This window comes from Atractosteus spatula, chromosome 5 (genome assembly GCF_055471065.1).
Source record: "Atractosteus spatula isolate fAtrSpa1 chromosome 5, fAtrSpa1.hap1, whole genome shotgun sequence".
Classification (NCBI taxonomy): domain Eukaryota; kingdom Metazoa; phylum Chordata; class Actinopteri; order Semionotiformes; family Lepisosteidae; genus Atractosteus; species Atractosteus spatula.
Window position 1 is genome coordinate 25,109,716 of NC_142710.1, and position 18,962 is coordinate 25,128,677.

At 36.6% G+C, this 18,962-nt stretch overlaps 1 protein-coding gene across 2 annotated transcripts in view; it reads left to right on the forward strand.

The window, feature by feature from the left end:
- Positions 1-420: 420 nt before the first annotated feature.
- The window catches only part of chst15b (carbohydrate sulfotransferase 15b), a 56,725-nt gene continuing 38,183 nt past the window's right edge, over positions 421-18,962 (forward strand). The window contains exon 1 of one of the 2 annotated variants that reach the window (XM_088915626.1): positions 421-852. The gene's annotated coding sequence lies outside the window, so the exon portion shown is untranslated. The remainder of the gene's footprint in view (positions 853-18,962) is intronic. The other variant, XM_088915627.1, reaches the window with a different exon arrangement.

An 18,962-nucleotide genomic window follows, 5' to 3' on the forward strand; every position in this document is an offset into this window, starting at 1 on the left:
GTAGGTATTCCAGTCTAGAATAGAACCCAAGACCCCAGAGGAAGCTGTGCTAACTGTAATGCCACATCCTTTACATAACACATGTATCTGCGTGCCATCCATTACCAGCACTAGTGCCTTAATGCATTTGCTAATAAGGTTAAGAAATATTAAAGCGCATTACGAACGTCCTCTGAATAGGGGTGGGGGGGTTAACCTTTATAAAACCGTAACAGTCACTATCCTTTGATAGCTAATTCATAGGAATTGCTTCGTATTGTAGGCAAATGCGGTGAACACTGAAGCCAGGGAAGCAAAATACCTTAAAAGTAGCAAAGTATTTGAGGATATTGAATGGTCCGACAGACGGCCCCCTCTCCCCCCTTCTCTTTTCTAACTGCAGCCTGGAAAATCACAGAGAGAAAGAGAGAGCGAGTGAGTGAGAGAGAGAGAGATGCGGAGGGGAAACCATCTAGTCAGAAGGAAACAGACAGTCGTCGCTGCTCCCGCATTCAGTGAACCGCACAGTGTGCACGCGGATTCCAGAATCTATCACTCAACTTCTTAGCCATCAAACCAGTATCGGAGGAAACAAACAGAAAACACATCGCAAGACTGTTTTTTGTTATGTGAAACCGAAAATGGGAATTGGAAATTTCATTCAAGAAGATATTTGCTCAATATAAAGATTTCCGCTTTACTGGGACTTCAAGTGGCAGGCGATACGGTACTGCCAAGGTATGTCAGATCATTTTTAAAATTATATTACAATATTTTTCACCAAGGTGGATCTACAGTAGCATTTTAGAAACTTTTGCTTGAACCTATAACAGTTTCCAGTGATGCTTAGCTGTTTCGTAGTGGAATTTAAAGGTAAGTTGGTATTCCGTTTGCCTCCGTAGCGCTGTTGTACTGTATTATCTGACATAACACTATCCCTTTTTAAGAAGGCTATATTTTTTAATCACTATCATCAGATATCTAAAACACAGACATTGTATGAAAGTTATCTATTTACTATGCTATATTAACTTCAAAGACATCTGTGAAGTATGTTATACTAATTTCAATGCGTTTTCAATTCTTACGTGATTTTAGGCTTCTGTATGTGTATGTTCGAATAACTGTATTCAAAAATAAAAATAAGCAGAGAAATATAGGTTGAAAAAATATGGGTCGAAGGAATTGCGTTTCTTTTTAATATTTTGTCGCCGGCTCCTAATTTCTGCAAAGAATGAATGAATTATTACTTTGAACTTAGAACAACTCTGGAGCCGCTACTCCTTACAAAGTCGTTACCTGTTTCTCCTCATCCATCCCTTGCTTCTGTGTATCGACCAAACGCATGTTTGCAGTTGTCTCTTCACTTGGAAAAAATGTTTGTTAATCTTGTGGCCAGAAGCCTGTGTGATCGAGTCACATCCCAGTCAAGACCCATATCTCTAGCAAATATTAATATAGGCATCGATAAACAACAGTCCCCATCATTGTCATCATCAGCTTTGGCGCTATGCATATCGAACAACAATAGGGTAAAAACCTCAGTTTAAACATTTTAATTTTTAATCTATTTAAAATAATGAAATCGAGAAAAGGCTATCTAAAAACGACTAAAAATTAGCGTTTTTTTCCCACGCTGTATACTAATTAGATCTACGACCCCTCCTCTTTCCAGTGCGTGCAGCAAATTGCTTCAACTGTATAAGCGTTTTATGCGATTATGTAAAACTTCGCAGGACCAGTTCGACCTGCTGCGAAAGTAGGTAGGAGTTATCCTTTAAGTACTCCGTTGGTGATGCAGAAAAACTTGACGGAGATACATCAACCTATATACAGTAGATGGCTCCCCGTTTCTCTTTACCGCGATCACCTAAACTGGAGGATTAAAGGATTGCACCTGGTTACCGAACCGTAAAGATAAGGATCTCATTTTAAGCAATAATAGGCTACATTCAAAGCCTCTAAGATGAATGTCTCTGCTCTTATGTCCGTGGCTTGTTGTACCTGTACTGTTTTCCGCAGTTTTTTGCAGCGGCAGAATGCTTTACCTCTGGCATCGTTTTCAACTTCTGCCAAACTGTCAAATGGTAGACAAATCCCATTCTCTGCCCTGGTCCTGTTTGCATATCGGCTGCAATATCTGTTGGATTTCCACTCGTCTATTTGAGCTTTTTTTCCGCTTTTAAGCAGCTGTATAAATGAAAAGTGTTCGGGGGAAATATTTCAGAAACTTGGGAGGATGCACGTCTTTGTTATTTTTCTTTCTTTTAAGAATCTTCACTATAGTACCTGCCTTCAACAGACGATGGACATGCTATTGTAGCAGATTATCTTGTAGTTGTAATGGTAAGTGGGTCATGGTTTTTACAGTGGCCTCTTTGAGGGGCTTGCTACTTTATGCCAGCGCCTTTGCTATTGAAAGTGACAGAATCTTTATAGAGGCGCCCAGACTTGATCTCTTCTTTATTCAGTGCTCTGAAAGTACCATTCATCTGGCTTGAACTAATTAGATAATTTATTTATTCTTCCTCTAGGACGAGAGCTAGTTTAGACTGGGTTGCGTAAAAAAAATCAGTCTGTGCGCGTCTGTAACCCTTCTGGTTTGTGCAGACGGCTTATAGCTTTAGCCGTTACAGTTTACAGTTTAGTTACTGTATGTGCATAGCCACCGCGCAAGAATGGTACCAGTGTAGTGCAGTCTGCAGAGAAACAGTCATTCATGTCAAGAGTTCTTTCAGCTTTGTTTTACTGCTCTTTCAATCAATGGTCCTAGCACTGTATTCTAATCTAGTATTACAGCTCCCCTCATGCTGATTCTCCTGCTGTTTGTTAAACCCATCACTGGTGTATACACTCCTTCTCACAACACTGGAACTATCCAATATAACTGGAGCAGTCAAATATAAAACCTTCATTCGATGCCACAGTGTGTTTATATACAGCAAAGTTAAATGTTTTATTAACTGATGATGAATTTAAATAATATATTTAAGGGTCTGGTTACATAGAGAGGTCTTCTTTTGTAATGGATTAGTAGGGCATGGCATTTGATTCAACACACCATACTGTATATTCAAAAAAGCATAACTTCCCAACAAAGATTATTATTGACTTTAGGGGTACACTACAGTAGAGAATTACTTCCCAAAGGTATTTACTAGGGCCGGTTTGCTTTGCAAATACTGGTAAACAGCCCTCTACATCATCTTTAGAATAAGAGTTATTGCTGCTTAGGCAATATTCAGTATTCCTCTGCTTCATTTTTAAAACTCATACACTGAGCTTGTTTTTCTAAGTAGATCTCTCTTTGGACACAGTGCCAGTTGGCCAGGGACAGCAACTGAACTTAAGGTTAAGCCATATAAAGAATGATACATATTTCATAACTCTGTAGGAAAATCCAGTGTTATTGGAAGATAGCTCATGTAAATCTTTACATTATGGGTTAGACAGTTTCTTGATCATAGTTGATCCTGCTCCTAATCTACCATTTTAAATCAGCATTGCTCTGCTTTTTTTGGTGAAAACTCACAAAATTAAGTAAAAACACAAAATGAATTCAGGAATGAAACAATTTACCCCAGGATGAAAAATCATAACAAATACAGAGTCAAGTCATCCTATTGAGGGAAAAGCCTGAGGGCTCTGAGGGCTTGCTAAACTATCATTGTCCTGCAACATTCCTGACATTGACCAGCTCTGAATGTCTTTTCAATTACTATCAGTGAGGTCTCGCTCTGTCTCCTGTCAATACTGCAGTTACAGTTGTAGTAATAAGCTACAGTTTTAGTAGGCTTTATTGTAACTTGTAAATGCAAAGTTTTTTAAACATTCAGAATAACAAACATAATTTTTCTTAATTATTGTTCTTACGTTTTATACAGTATTTAAAGTAGAGGTTATCAACTCTTCGATTGTATCTATATTATATAACTATAACTCAGTCCGGGTGTAAGAATTATTCAGACTACTAAGGTTCAGTACAGATTACATTTTGCATACCGTATATATTTTCATATTTTCTAACATTTAGGTTCTTAATTACCAACTATATCTTGGGATATTAAGGGGATATTATCACCCTGTGATGTGCATTTAATTTGTTTAATAAAAACAGAAAACGCAACATGTGAAATGATACATAACTCTGTTTTGGTTAAATGGCACGTTATATACAAATTCTCTGGTAAGAGGTACAAAGCCAGTAAAAGCAAGTTTTGCTTCACACACAATTCTGGAGGCTTTGCAAATCTTCTGAAATGCCTTTAAATGATGAATGCCTTTAAAGTTCAATGTAAAATACCTTCTTTTCTTGTGTTTAGCTCATATTAGTACCCTTTGCAATACCTAGTATGCTAAATTCACTGAGTGTAATCATTGAAATTGTTTCGCACAATGTAATCATGTTTTTTTTAAATATGACAGCTGCTATTTCAAATTAAATAACTTTTTTCAAATTCATATTTTTTAATTTCATTTTTACATTATTTTTAAAAAGTTGTAAGTACAGTACATAGTATTTGTACTGTATTTGCATTTTCATACTTGTTTACAGTAAATATTTTTTGCAAAATTATCTAGGAGGATAATCTAGAATTAATTCTTAGATTATCTAGGAGGTTATTGAGAATAAAAGAGAAGGGATCTGAGGTTACAGAAATAGAGTACTGAGTGTATTTTGATCTGACTGCTGAATAACTGTGAGTTAGGAAAACACAGTGGTGAATGTGGCCCATGGAGAAGCTAGCATACCTTAATAGTGATCTTAAATGAGGAATGTTTAAAGCATTTACATAATCATATATGAAAGCTCCCGAAGACTATGTTTTCACCTTCTTGTAGGCTAACAGGATGAGAAGATTATATTTCAATACAGAGTACTGTTTTGGATTAATGGAAAGGATATACAGTACAGTATTTGGCTTTATAGCCCCCTAATTTCTTTTCCTCTCACTTGTTTTATTGGCTTGAATATATACAGGTCTGTTGCTCACTGTTATTGTGATTATTATCAGTAGTATTTTTAGTTACTTTTACTTTTTACATGAATAGTGTTAAACTTAGCTTGGCAAAAAAAAAACAACCCTACAATAGAACCTGTTATTGGCTCCCATAAAGTCAGTTTTCAAAAGATACCGTACTAATGAAGTAGCATCAAACTCCACACTTTCACTAAAGAATCTATAAAAGTAAGGACCCATAAGCTTGTCATACTTTTATCTAGTAGAACTTCTGTCTAGCTTGGAGTTTGTTTTAGTCAACGATGTGTCAGTCTTGTGTGCAAACCACATGTCCATTAGAAGTATTGCTTCTAGTTTGATTTGCCTAAAGATAGTTTTTACTATTCTGGATTAGTCTGGTTATTGGAAAGTACCTTTTTGAAGAATTTCCCATACTGTTCTTTTTAATGTACTGTACCTAAACCCAGATTGTGTGCTCCTCATTGACTAGAATGACTAGGTGACAGACCCCACCTTTAAAGAAGGTGACTTCAGGAATCTGAACACATTAAAACCCCCTGGTGGTGATACTATATAGTGCTGTATTCTTTGTTTCAGAGATTCAGCTGGTCTTTGTAACACAGGTCTCTTAAACAGCCTTCCCAGACTATGGTCAAAACCCCAACCGCCACTAACATCTTTAAATATCAAACACGCTCTTCACACCCATGTGAGAATGTGTATTTTTAACCCATCACCAATCAAATTAATTAACTAATTATCACCCGATGTGTCTGTTTACAAATGATTGAGACTTGGTGACAGTTTGGTTGTTATAACAGTCTGTGGCAGGCAGGTCTCTGAGTGGACATTAATTTAGATGTATATAGATTTATAATTTTATTTTCATTTTGGCAATTTTATTTTCATTTAAATACCAGACACTAGGTGCCTCATCATTTCTGTTAAATCACACAGACGGACAATGCTACTCAATTGACCATTATTTTTTTTTAATGTAAACAGCATTATGTATATACCAAGTGATTTATTCATGTAGATGTTATATTCTCCTTGTGTATCTGCATATATTCTGTAGTCTCTGGAGAGTACTCTATATTTAACAATGAGCACCAAGGCACACTGGAGGCGGTGAAGTAAGCAATTATTCTGTAAGACTTGGAAAAACAATGGGTAGCAGTGTTTTAAATGTATATAAATGCACTTTACATGACTTGTGTGATTGGACTACTTAGTGTGACCCCTCTCTTCTAATGGGAACTGGGTGTTGCTTCTGTCTAGTTAAAATCCAGACGCCAGAAGAAATATTTTCACAAAATATTCAGCTTAACATTTCACAGTGTGTTCCCACAGTCAGATATTGTAGCATATGTTAGTATGTAGCATGTGCATGGTATTGTTTTGTGTAATATTGTTTTTAGCAACATTTAGAACAAAAAAACACTTGTAAAAACAAAGTAACTATGTGGACTGTAAAATTCTAATTAAACATTTCTGCTCTTGAACAAGAAGTTACAGCATGACTAAATTCTTATGAGATAACATTTAAATTAAGGTCACGTGACAACTTAATAGTTTCATTTCAATTACAAAATAAATAAAGAATCCTATCAAAACTGTTTTTGATGTCATACAAACCTTAGTATCCAGGTTGATATCTTCAGAAACAGTGAACAGACCAAGAAAATATAGTACTGTGTAGAGATTGTTCAACAATCTTCTTTTTAAGCTCAGAATAAAGTTTTACTAGAATAGAAGTCTTACCAAATGTCTGAATGGCAAAAGGTATTTTAAACTCTTATTTTCCAGAAGTTATGTTCTTCTCTTATTTTCCACTATTGAAGCATTAGTTTGTACTTCAGAAATTAAACAACATAATTTTCTTATGTAAGAAGTGCATTCAGTTTACAGTTTTACAGTTTACAGGATTTTCAGAACATGTTTCTACATTATTAAGGGTTCAAAAAAGTTTATAATATTTTTTGCAAAATACTCATTTAATTGAAAGTCATTTTATTATTGATTATTCATATGGTAATAAATGCAGTGTAAATGGTCTCACAGTATTTTCTTACAGTATAGTGTTAAACTATAGGTGGTTCATACGTAATGAAAATCAAAACTTGAAAGGAACTTGTTTTTCTTTCCAAATATTTTTTCTTTTATTCCTTTACCCTGATCTTTCTAAAAATCAGCAGTTTATTGCCATCTTGTAATCAAAGGTGGAAAGAATGTGGGGCTACACACTTTAAAACATGTGCTGTGAATTACCTTGAGCTGCACTAATTAAGCATCTGTAGTTAATTAAAAAGAATAAGCCTTAATACCCTTTAATATGCCTCTATCATTATATTATAAAATGACACATTCTATTACTGTGAAATAAAAAAACAATTTCAGAAAAAAAGAAATGGACAATGTAAGCAAAAAATCAGAAGGTTCACATTATAGCTTTGTTTTTCCTCCACATGGAGTTGTTAAACAAAAATTTGAGGGGGAGTCACATTATAATCTTGCTATTCTCAGTGTTGCTAGACCATACCTTTTTTTTCATCTCCTTGTGCTCGCTGGCCTTTCTAGCACAGTAGGAGCTGGCAATTCGACCATCATTGCCCTCCTCCAAGACAGAGTAGGAGCTGTCTTCTTTCAACACAAACAAGCAACTCTTTGACCTTTACCTTTCCATGGGAAACACCAGCTCCCCTGCACATGCCATGATGTCAGCTGTTCTCTCCTAGCACTTCTGATGTCACAACTCCTTGCAACTCAAGAGCAACTGCTGCCTCTCCCCCCCATTTATTTTTTCATTCCAGTCCCTCGTCACCTCGCTCTTTCCCTTTCGCCCCATTTCTGGTTGAATTTCCAACCAACTGCGACTACAGACCCCAAATCTTTTTTTTCTGTCTCTGTCCTGCACTGGGCCTTGGCTCCTTGGCTCCCCATTCACAACCCCAGTGGCTCCAGTTTCCACTCTCGTTCTGGTCCTGGGTGATTCTGTGATGGGACCTCAACCCCTTTCCTCCACCCTCTCCTGGCGCCCAGCTGGTGTAGTGCTGGCCCTCTCTGTGGCGTCTCTCAAGCACACCGGACTCCTCTTCGCCCTCAGGGTTATCACTTTAAGAAAATTCCTTTAGCTACTATTTTTCTTCTTTTGGGAGCTCTGTGTGAAATCAGTCCTCGTTCATTCAGTCCTACCAGCTCAGGGTGTTCACATTCAGTTCATCAAGCTCAATCCTGGTATTAGCCCATCGTGCTTCTTTATTTTTATTACTTGTTTGACTTTTCTCAGTCAGCCATTGCCTGACCTCAGTCTATTCTTTCCAGGGTGGAAAGCTATCCCTTTAAATTTCATCATCTCTTCAAGTTTAATTTGAAAATTAGAATCTGACTGAACTACTAAATTGGAGGTGTTAATCAGCAAGTTCGGGAGGAGGTTGAACTGTAATCTCTCACTTCCGCTCTCTGTTACACAAATATCCTGATTGCTGACCACCATTTGTGTGTATCTTTTTTCTCACCCCTCTCTCCACACCATCACATCCCGTGCAGTGGCTCTCTGCATCATTCCTCAGAAGTTGAAAATCACAAAAAAAAATCTCAGTGAGTGCCCTATCATTTTAAATTTTGTCATCACTTGAGTTGATTAAAATTTGACCAAGCTGCTGAAGTGCCTTTTGAAAAGGGGAGGCAATTGCGAGTAGAACACTCACTAAACATTAGATGCTTGAATCTCCAAACGGCAATGGGAGTTTTCTATATACTGTATAAAGCCAGAAGTGAATAGGCATAGAATTATGAAAGTGTGTTGAACAGATGAGGCACAAATATGTAACAATATGAAATGGATCAATCAGGATAATAATAATGATTTAAGTGTGTGTTGGTGTTTGGAAATCTTTATTGAAGTAATGTATTTTAGAATCCAGCAGGATACTTGAGACAGAGTTGAAAATGAAATTGTGCTTGCATGCCTTTCAGACAGTATATTTATGTTTGTGCATTTTCCAGAAATCAGTTGCACTTGTGACTCTTCCCCATTACCTTATAACTGTGCCAAATTCCATTGCTCTTCTCCATGTCCCCTCATTAGTGATTCCCATAAGACATTCTAAGCCAGGGACTTCTCTGTACAGACGTGAGGGGGAATGTACTGCAGGCTGCCAAGGCGTTCTCAGGGGACAGGCCTGTTTTGTTACTGAACATCTGCGAAATGTCTGCTCCCACTCTTCTGCTTCCAGAGGGAGGCAGTCCAGCCTTCTTCACATTGCATGTACTCATGATAGTACACATTGTATACATTTAGCAGATTTAAGTATTTTTACCCCTCATCCTTAAGTCACAGATACTATCTTTTAAAACATCAATCATAACTCCCTTTCCAAAACAGTAGTGCAATTAGAGCTGTAGTTAAATGCTATATTTTTTTATCAACTTGAAGACATTCAGAACAGCTCCCATCACGCAGCAGCTTGTCAACACAAACTAAGACAAGCCTTACCTACACCACTGGCCAGCTCTCAGCATGAACATAAACTGTTTTTTATTTCTTTTGATAGAACTAAATCCATAATGGGTTAATTACAGAACTACAGTATTTTCAGCTTGGAGAAAGAAAAGAAGGAAAGAGAAAGAAAAAGTATATAGCTGAAAATATAGGTGTAGTAATGAATAAGTTGCACAAAAACATTCAGCTTAATTCTGCTATCTTTAAGTTTATCTTCATTTTTGTCACTTCAGTATTTTAAAATATGGAATGCTAAGGTCTGAACTTGACCTTGTTAAACATTTATCCCATTCATTTTTCCAAGAAAAATCATGGCAATAATATTTGGGTAAGTTTCAAAATAAGATTTCGATCCAAAAGAAGCACTCTTATTTGTGTGTTGGAACATGCTAAGATAAATTTAATTTTTTTATTTGTCCTGAGATTTTGTCATCTGTGAGATGTAGACTGGTTTGTCCCTCCACAGTTTTAACTTTGGTGTTTGGGAGCAATTTAAATTTAGGAAGTGAAGCTTGAAATTGAAAAATATCATGTTTTCAAAAAGAAACATTTCGCACAGGTGACATTTCTTGTTCCTTTGATATGGCCATTTTTTAACTTAGTCACAGACATCAGTGAGTGTCTTCAACTTTATGACCCTAGAGTTGAAAGGGCTCTTGTTAAAAGGATTGCACCAGTCTAAGTAAATGGTGTCTGTGCTTGTGGTGATAATCTTATTGTAAAGCAACAGGATGGAAACTCCTCATGCTTAATTGTACCATGTGAAAGTTAATTAAGACACATTACTGAAATACCATTAAAGAGCAGCCAAAATGAGAATTATGCATGAAGTGAGATCTTTTGGTCATAATGTCTCATTTCAACCTATTTATTTCATAATTAAGCCTGAAGCCGGTTCATAAATCCCTGTCAAATTAAGAAGCAGTTACTACTTGCAGAACTGTTAATGATTAACAAAATTATTAAAAGACACATTTTTGCAGCCTCCTGAGCATAACATTCCTGAGATATCTGTGTATAAGATATCAGTTTCACTTATGTTTAATGATGTAAATCTATTTCTTTTACATCCTGCAGAATGCCAAAAGAAAAACGGACTTAAAAGAAATATGTCCTGCTGTGCCACTTGTGCTATAAGAAAGCTAAGATGTCATGTTCAAACCCTTTTTTATAATTGGTTATACATTTTGTTCTGTTTGACTTTAATGGACACGAATCGGCCCCCTGCAAATTTTTTGGGGAAAAAAAGGTAGTTTGCCGTTACATTACTCACATTTACTTATGTGACTCATGTTACAGACTTTTTCAGAGGTTCGGGCAAATTCTAATAAAGGCAAAACCAGTCGGTGAATATAAAAGTGTGGCAAACTTAGTACCTTGTCCTCACCTGCCTGTGGAAATGACAGTGCTGGCCAGTGAGAATGAGGAACGGGCCAGCGAGAGAATGTCGCAGTGGTGAAGCTGGGGTGGGGGGGCGCAAGAAGAGATGTGTGTGCAGCCTGGGAGTAGTTATAGTAGGAGTAGGGCAGTGGCAGTGTGACATTAGAATTTGACCTTCATAAATAAATAAACGTTAAATAAACGCCATTACTTGCTTGGTATCCAAAGGAATCTACACAAGAAAAGTCTTTTGTATGGCATACCATGCTGTACGTAAGTATCTTAAGATTAGTACAACACATCCTTAGGCAAACATACTGGAAATATTCAATACCTTTACATTCTAAAAGTCAACTTCACCACTTTACAGTATGACCAGTTAAATCAAGTTCTGAGAAAACGTGTCAAAAATGGTTTCAGTTCTAATGGATTTGTGGTAATTAAGTAGGTTTTACTGTCAAACAAAAATATGATGAATTACTATACAGTTGCATAAAAGTGTTCTGGTTGCATTCCCATATGCAAACCCTTCCATCATTCACTGATGGTACAACACAGTGGGTGAGATAATGACGCTGAGTTTTCTTCCTTCAAAAGTGATTATAAGGTCAAGTAAACAGTTAACTGTGTATTAAAACTGGAACCTTAATCAGATCTATAAATTTTAAACACGATTTGCAGCTGCATTTAGAAGCTACTATCACATGAAATGTGAGTCTTATATATAATTTAACCATAATGTAGAGATGTAAAAATTAGTTTGTATCTGTTCATGTGAAAAAAAAAATTACTTTTCCAGACTTTATTACAAGTAATTCCAGTCTGTAAAATATATAAATATTTAGCAGAGAACCGATAACGAACTAATCTCTTGAGTAACAAAACAACTCTTTTACTTCTTCTCATGTTTAGTTTTGTTCCTAAGATCCTGTAAACAAAATAAGGCAGGCACTTCCCATACAGATAATACTTGTTTATCACACCTTGTATTATTTTATACAAACCACTTTCAGCTCACTTTTTATTTACTTTTTGACTGGCTTTTTTTGCTGGGAGTCAGAACTAGATTTAGTTTCCTTCACAATGTCTTTCCATCCCGTGAGGTCTTTGCCTATGTCTATGCCTATGCATGTCAAACGGAATCATTTGATTAATCTTTGCTTCTAAGTGGTTATTCTTACAAATGACGTGCTTCTGTGAACAGAATAGCAAGCCTTTATTGGAACAAATATGCGTGGGCAATGGTTTCCATTGAATTATCATTGTCTCTGTCATCAAAGGTCACATTTACAGTTGTGTGTGTTATTCTAAGAATTGAGTTAAATTGTATTTTTTTAAGTTTATAGTGCTGTTGTAAGGACTTGGGTCATCGTCTGACGTGGAGTTAGCATTTTTGACTTGACCTTTTCCAGGGAATACTGTAGATGCTTTGGGGAGAGTCTGACAGGAGAACTCATTGTCCTGAAAGTCATAGTGGTGCGTAGAGCCTCCATTTCTGGAAGGCAATCAACTGTAAGTGAAGGCCTGGGCTTGAGAACACAATGTGCTGAATATTGTGTGTGACACGTCAAGCTCGTGACTAGAGATATTCTAAACATAGCGTCTGTCAGACAGTTACTATCAATGTACAGTAGTTTCTTGTCTGTCATCTTATTTTACAGAATAAAATGCTGAATAAACAAAACAAAACAGAAATGCCATTTTCTTATCAGTTAGTATGCTCCCAAAATGGAAATTTTATAGGCCTTCTGAAACACTTCTTTGAAATATTCAGAGCATAATTTTCAACAGAAATATGTTCCTCAAACTTTGTGTTGATGTTTTGTTTGTCATATTCATGCACTACAGGACTGTTTCACATATCTAGGCGTCTTTTATATCTAATGTTATAAATGTTATGTTAATTACTTTAATACGTTTTATGGATTTTTGCAGCTGAAAGTCAGCTGTGGATCGAAGCCTTGAATCATGTCTCTTTCTTACTAGCTACTGTATTATAAATGGAATAGACATTAAGAATGTGAGGTTAATGTCTGGAGCTACGCAGAGAAACAGAAACTTTCATCAAAGCATCATTACGCTTTCAGTTTTATTTGTCAAAATAAGAAAGATTTTCTTTTTGCTGCAATGTATGGACTATTTGTGTTTGATATATAGTTTTGAAATACTTCATATTTCATATTTAATTAAGTACTTGTAGGAATGTTTTAGCACTTAAGAAGTCACTGTCTGAAGGGCAGTATCCTCATGAGGCTTGAGTACATGGCAAACATTTTCTGTTGAAGTATTTCCTACCAGGAGAGCTACAGTAGGTGGTTGCATTTTTTTCTTAACATATTTAAAGTTTACAGTTTTATTTATTATACAAGGAATACTTAGTGATGTACAGATATTAAAAGTCCAACTTACCCTCCCCTGTTGTCTGATCAGCACTCTGAAGAGTCCTCAGCTGCTCCTGTCTTGTGCAGTCAAATGATTGATTCAAGTGATTGATGATCTGCAAGTGGTCAAGTGGCAAGACTCTTTGTAATCAATTAGAGCTAGCACACAAATAATATCAAGTCTCCATAATTCAGCACCTTGAAGTGCATTTGTAACGTGATTCTGCACATTTACATCCATCAAAGTAACAGATGGAAATAAAATCCTACATTAGCCACATTTTTCGTGCATTGACAGCCACAGAGCAGGCCTCCAGTGGTGCACTGTGTGCTTTGAAAATGTAATTCCTGTATTTGTAAAAGCCCGCTCTCCTCCTGCTGTGTTACTACCTCTAAGTCACAGTGTAAGTAGTATAATGAAATATACATTACTGTAATTAGATGAACATTTGTTCTTGATTCAACAAAATGATTAGGTGGTGCAAAAGGTTATTCACATGCCATACCGATTTAAAGGAGAAAAATATCTGCTTGAATTATTTTTTACAGTGTTCAGAAGAAAGTGTTTTGTTTTATAGTCTTAAGGTGTCCGATGTCACTCCTGGAATAATGGAAAGTTTATTACACGTTAACGTAGGAGAAATTCTTGAAGAGACAGAAAAAGAGACTAAAGGCTAATTAACACCTTATTGGCTTGATACAGCACTCAACATCCATTTATTAAAAACGAATTCAGTCAGTGGCAACAAAAGATAAAATCCACACAGCCACTTTTACTTTTGAAATTATTAGCAGGAGATCTTGTGTAGTTCTGATCCCATGTCAAATTTAGTGTACTGTATGTGTGAACCTGTGCTTTCTTTTGTTGGGCATTTAGTAATGAATTGGAAGATATCACTAATGTTACTTCAAGACACAACTGTAACTTCGAGGGATCTACAGGCAGGCATTATGTGCATGTGTTTAGGGTTGCCTTTGAAGATAAGGACATGACAGGATGATTAAAATACAGTCTTTGAGAAACAGAAAAAAAAGAAATCTTGGGCCAATTTGTTTTAAATGCATTTCACTTTCCACCTCTGGAAGGAGGAACAAACCTGCTAACTATTGTCACTTGATTTATCACAAGGAACGCTGAAAGGAATCAAGTGTAGATTTAGCCACAGCTACAACACTGATTAGAGGCCCAGGAGCCTCTGTCCTAATGGAGTTCAGGAGGTTAAAGTCCATCTGGTTGTGTTGCTAGTAGTGGGACTAAGTGACATGAGGACAACATCATTGACAATCCCAAACCAAACATTTTCTCTAGCTCTTCAATCCCTGTAAGGTAAGTACAACTGCTTAGCACTGTGGCTAAGGATCTGCGCCTGTGGCTGGAAGGTTGCTAGTTCAAATCCCATAGCCATATGAAGAATCCTACTATGTTGGGCCCCTGAGCGAGGCCCTTAACCCCAGCTGCACTAGGGGGGCTGTATAAATGGCTGACCTTGTGCTCTGACCCCAAGCTTCTCTCCCCCCATGTGTGTCTCATGGAGAGCAAGCTGGGGTATGCAAAATGACAAATTCCTAATGCAAGAAATTGTATTTAGCTAATAAGGTGATCTTATCTTATCAGGGAAACATTTTTAGCACTTTCTAGTTGGTGCCTATGCTGCTGAGAATTGGCCCACTGGCCATTTTTATGGTGCGTGTGAAATTGGCTGCTTGGTTTCCGTCTATCTTGAACACCATCACCGGCAAAGTGAAAGTAAAATCTACAATCAGGTGAAAACAAATGGATAGGATAATGTGTGCTTACTCAGATTTGTGCCATCTTCTGATGCTTTGAAATCAAATTAAAACCTTGCTTTTTTAAAAGCATGACCATAGTCTCATGTGAATTGAGGAAGTGTTAAAGAGCCAAATGGCTTCTTATTGATAAGAAGCTTTTAGATGCCTTTATGCTTTCTCTCCTTCCCAGATCTTATTCTCTACCAAAAAAAAACTTACTTCTGCTGCTATCTGTTAGCTGGTCTTGAACTGGACTTACATTTCTAACATACTGTATCTTTTTATTTTCTGTTGTCCAATTAAAGATATTTGATATCTGGTCATATACATTTTCTTTTTAAGCACAAGGGTGAAAAACATTCTGAATTAATTACTCAGGTTTGTACTTAATTGATTTTTGTTGATAAATTATTCATGAAGATTTATATTTTAATTATTTTATTCATTTATTGCTTGCACAGGGTGGTACTGCAGTGAATGCTTTGTTCTCTGGAAATTACTGTGGATAAGAAAAAGTGGAGCCCTCAGGTGAATTCCTTGTTTTATATTTCTGGGAGCTTTCAATAAATAGCACTTCTTTTTAAGTATGGATTGAAGGTGGCTGTTCTCTTTTGTACAGTTATATTTCAGGGGCTTGTATTCTAGTTTGTGTGAGAAACCTCTACTGAAATTGTCTTTTCAAACTAGTAATTTAAAAAAAAATCAACTTAAAAGGATTTTTGGTCCTAATTTACAGTATGCGTTTACAACTATACTGTTCCACTATTAGATTTTTTTCTTGGGGTCATACATATTTTACCAGGCATAAATATTGTAAAACAATGTGATATTGACTTTGTAGTACAGTTTTACATTCCCTGACATCAGCATTATATGTAAATTGAGAAAGATTTCAAATCTGTTGGAAAAGGGGAAGGAGTTAGGATTCATTATGTATTTTTTACACTGAGCTTACACTGTAAGTATTGTATTTCAGTGCAAAAGGTGAAGCTTAACACTGCTCTATGCGCTAATCAGTCCTATGATTGTCCCCCCATTGACTAGTAAATGCAAATGCGTTTACATCAGGCAGCTAGTGTGAACAAGAGACTAAGATAAAGTGTGTGTCAGTGATCTTTCTAGGCTCACAGAGAGCTGAGGAGATAGGATGAACTGCAGATGGTAACGTGAAATGGCAGTGTTAAAGGGGGAAAAGATAATTAGCATTTTTTAAATTATGTTCTAGAATAAACATAATTAGCTGCTTTGCTTACCAACAAGATGGCAGTCTAGAGTAGTGCCTAGGGCTGGACTCTGCTGTTGTTCCCTTGAGCAAGGTATTGTGCCCCAGTATGTCTGATTGGGTATCAGCATTGCTGGGGTAACTCCCTTCAAACTGGAGTGTGAACCTTAATTTGCGAATGTACTTACAATTAAGGTTTAAGGTTTGTTTTTCATTGGCTCCCACAAACCAGAAAGTACCTTGTTTTCAGGAGGCGAAAGGTCAACTTTTTGGCTGCATTAAAAAATGGGTTCCTAATCCTCTGTCCAAGTTTAATTCTTGCTGCAATAAAAATATGAAGCCAGACTCTGGCAGAGATTCTGATTCACTTGGACAAACACTGAATCTGACCTCAAGAAGACAACATTTAAATTATAGCCATCTGTATGTTCAAAAATTTTCAGAACACTTTGCCAGTGCTCTCTTTTGTAACATCAGATATTGAGTAATAATTTTACATTTGCAGTGGTTTTTGATGTTTATGTTCTAAGCCTTGTCTTGCTGAAAACACTAGGATCCTTATTCTTTTAAAAGACATACTTTGGTGGTGATTAATTATTTGTCTTGCAAAGATCAACTTGTCAATGAAGGACAGAGTTGTGCTGAATTTAAACTTGGAAAAGAGTAATGTGCTTCTCCTATTATATTTTTTTAAGCTCTTTGGCCATTTTTCATGATGTGACAAAAGACTGCCTTTGTGAAAATGCTCTCCCTGCACGGTTCATCTCTCTTTGCTTGATGGACAAATTAATCTGATTCACACTTAAGCTTTACCTTTCATCAAAACCTCTTTGTAATAATTTAGTAACTATTATTTTTTATAACCAGTAACACAAGTAATAATAAATAATATGTTGCAAAATCTAAGACCATTGAAAAGATCAGTTATAAAAAAAGAATATTCTCTTGATTGTCTTTGGGTATCAGCTCCCTCTCCTTCTTGATACTGAAAAAAGTTCTTGGTTCATTATGACTTCCATTTTAGCTATTAAGATAAGAATGAAATTACCTTTTCTGTCATTTAAATGGATAATCCTCCTAATAGAGTTACTTGGCTGAATCATTGCATTCCTTGATCTATGAAATGCTATAGAGTCTGCTTGTTCAAATTCTACCCAGATGATGCAGTTTTGTATCTAATAGGAACCTGTGCAGCAGGTACATGTCATATAATCATTTCTATTAGTCCATATACAATATATTCTTTGTGGCCATAGACCAATGAACAGCAATTCATGTTTATATTCCAGTCTGCCAAGAGCTGTCAGCTCCAATGGAGCAGAAACAAGAGAGTTTATTCTGAAAAAGCAGCCAAAATATACTGCAGCTCAAGACAAGTAGTTTCACATTGTTACCCAAGAATGGGCTCTCAGTGGTAAACATGCTGCACATTTATTTTCTGTGCTTTAAACACCTTGGCTTGTAAACCCTGATCGAACAACAAACCCTTATGTCTGAATTGTGAAGTAATCTCCTGCTGCTATTTCTTTGGCTGGCCTTCCTTGGAGTTCAATCAGCTGGAAAGGTGGAAAAATACCAAGATGAGGTGTAATGCTGTCGCTCTAATGCAGTAGTTTACACCAGATTGTATTACGATATCTATTGTAAATTTAGAGCATTATTGGTAAAACATGTTCAAGGAAGTTGTTTTGCATAATCCTAGACTTAATCAAGCATAATCTTAACAATTGTGCACACTATATTAGTTGTTTGATATTCAATTGTACTTATTATCAACAAGACATACACAGGAAACAAATGGTAGAAGTATCTAATCTTTGAGGTGTTAAAAATGAAACCGGTAAAAACTAAATCGATAGTTATACAGTATGTATACTAAATGCCAAAAGAATCTTCTGGCTTATAACTGCGACATATTCAAAACATTATTCTTAGGAAATGCAAAATCTTTTTTGTAGCAGGTACTTTGAAATTTTATTGAACACACATAAAATAGATACATTCATTTTGGTGATTAACATTTGCCATCAATATGATCACAGCTGATCACAGGTGGCTCGGTGGGGCAGCAGTTAGCATTGCTGCCGGTCAGTGCTGGGGCCCTGGGCTCAATTCCTGAGGCGCTATCTGGGTGGGGTTTTTTATGTTCTCCGCATGATTACATAGGGTTCTTCTGGTGCTCCCACACTCAAAAGATTCTAGTGAGTTAATTGGCTTCTAGGAAAATTGTCCCTGGTGTGTCTGTGTGTGCATGTTTGTGTCTATGTGTGTCTGTTGCTTGCCCAGGTAGTCTCCGGCTCCCCTGGGAACCTTTAATAGCTAAATAGGTTAGAAAATGTATGGATGGATAGAGTTGATCACAGCAGGAATGCTGTGAAATTTACAGGATAATAGCATGAGAAACAATACAAACTGTACATCTGTGACACATGATGTGCACCAGGTTACAGATTATATTGTTGGATTCTGTCCACTTCCTCGTGTAGAGTCTGGACAAGCAGTAGATTGATCTCTGAGCCTTAAATGGAACATGTCATCCCAGCTCATCCCACAAGTATTCCATGGGGTTCAAGTCTGTTGAGTAGGGTGTCTGCTTCATAACAGTCACATTCTCAATTTGCAAAAAAGCTGCTGTTACAATGAGCTTGAGGATATGGATTGTCTAGCTGGAGTGTTGTCATATCACCATGAGCCTGTGGGAAGGGCAGAAAATGAGGACTTGATCAATGCAGGTCTTTGCAGATAGGTTACTGTCAATCACTGCA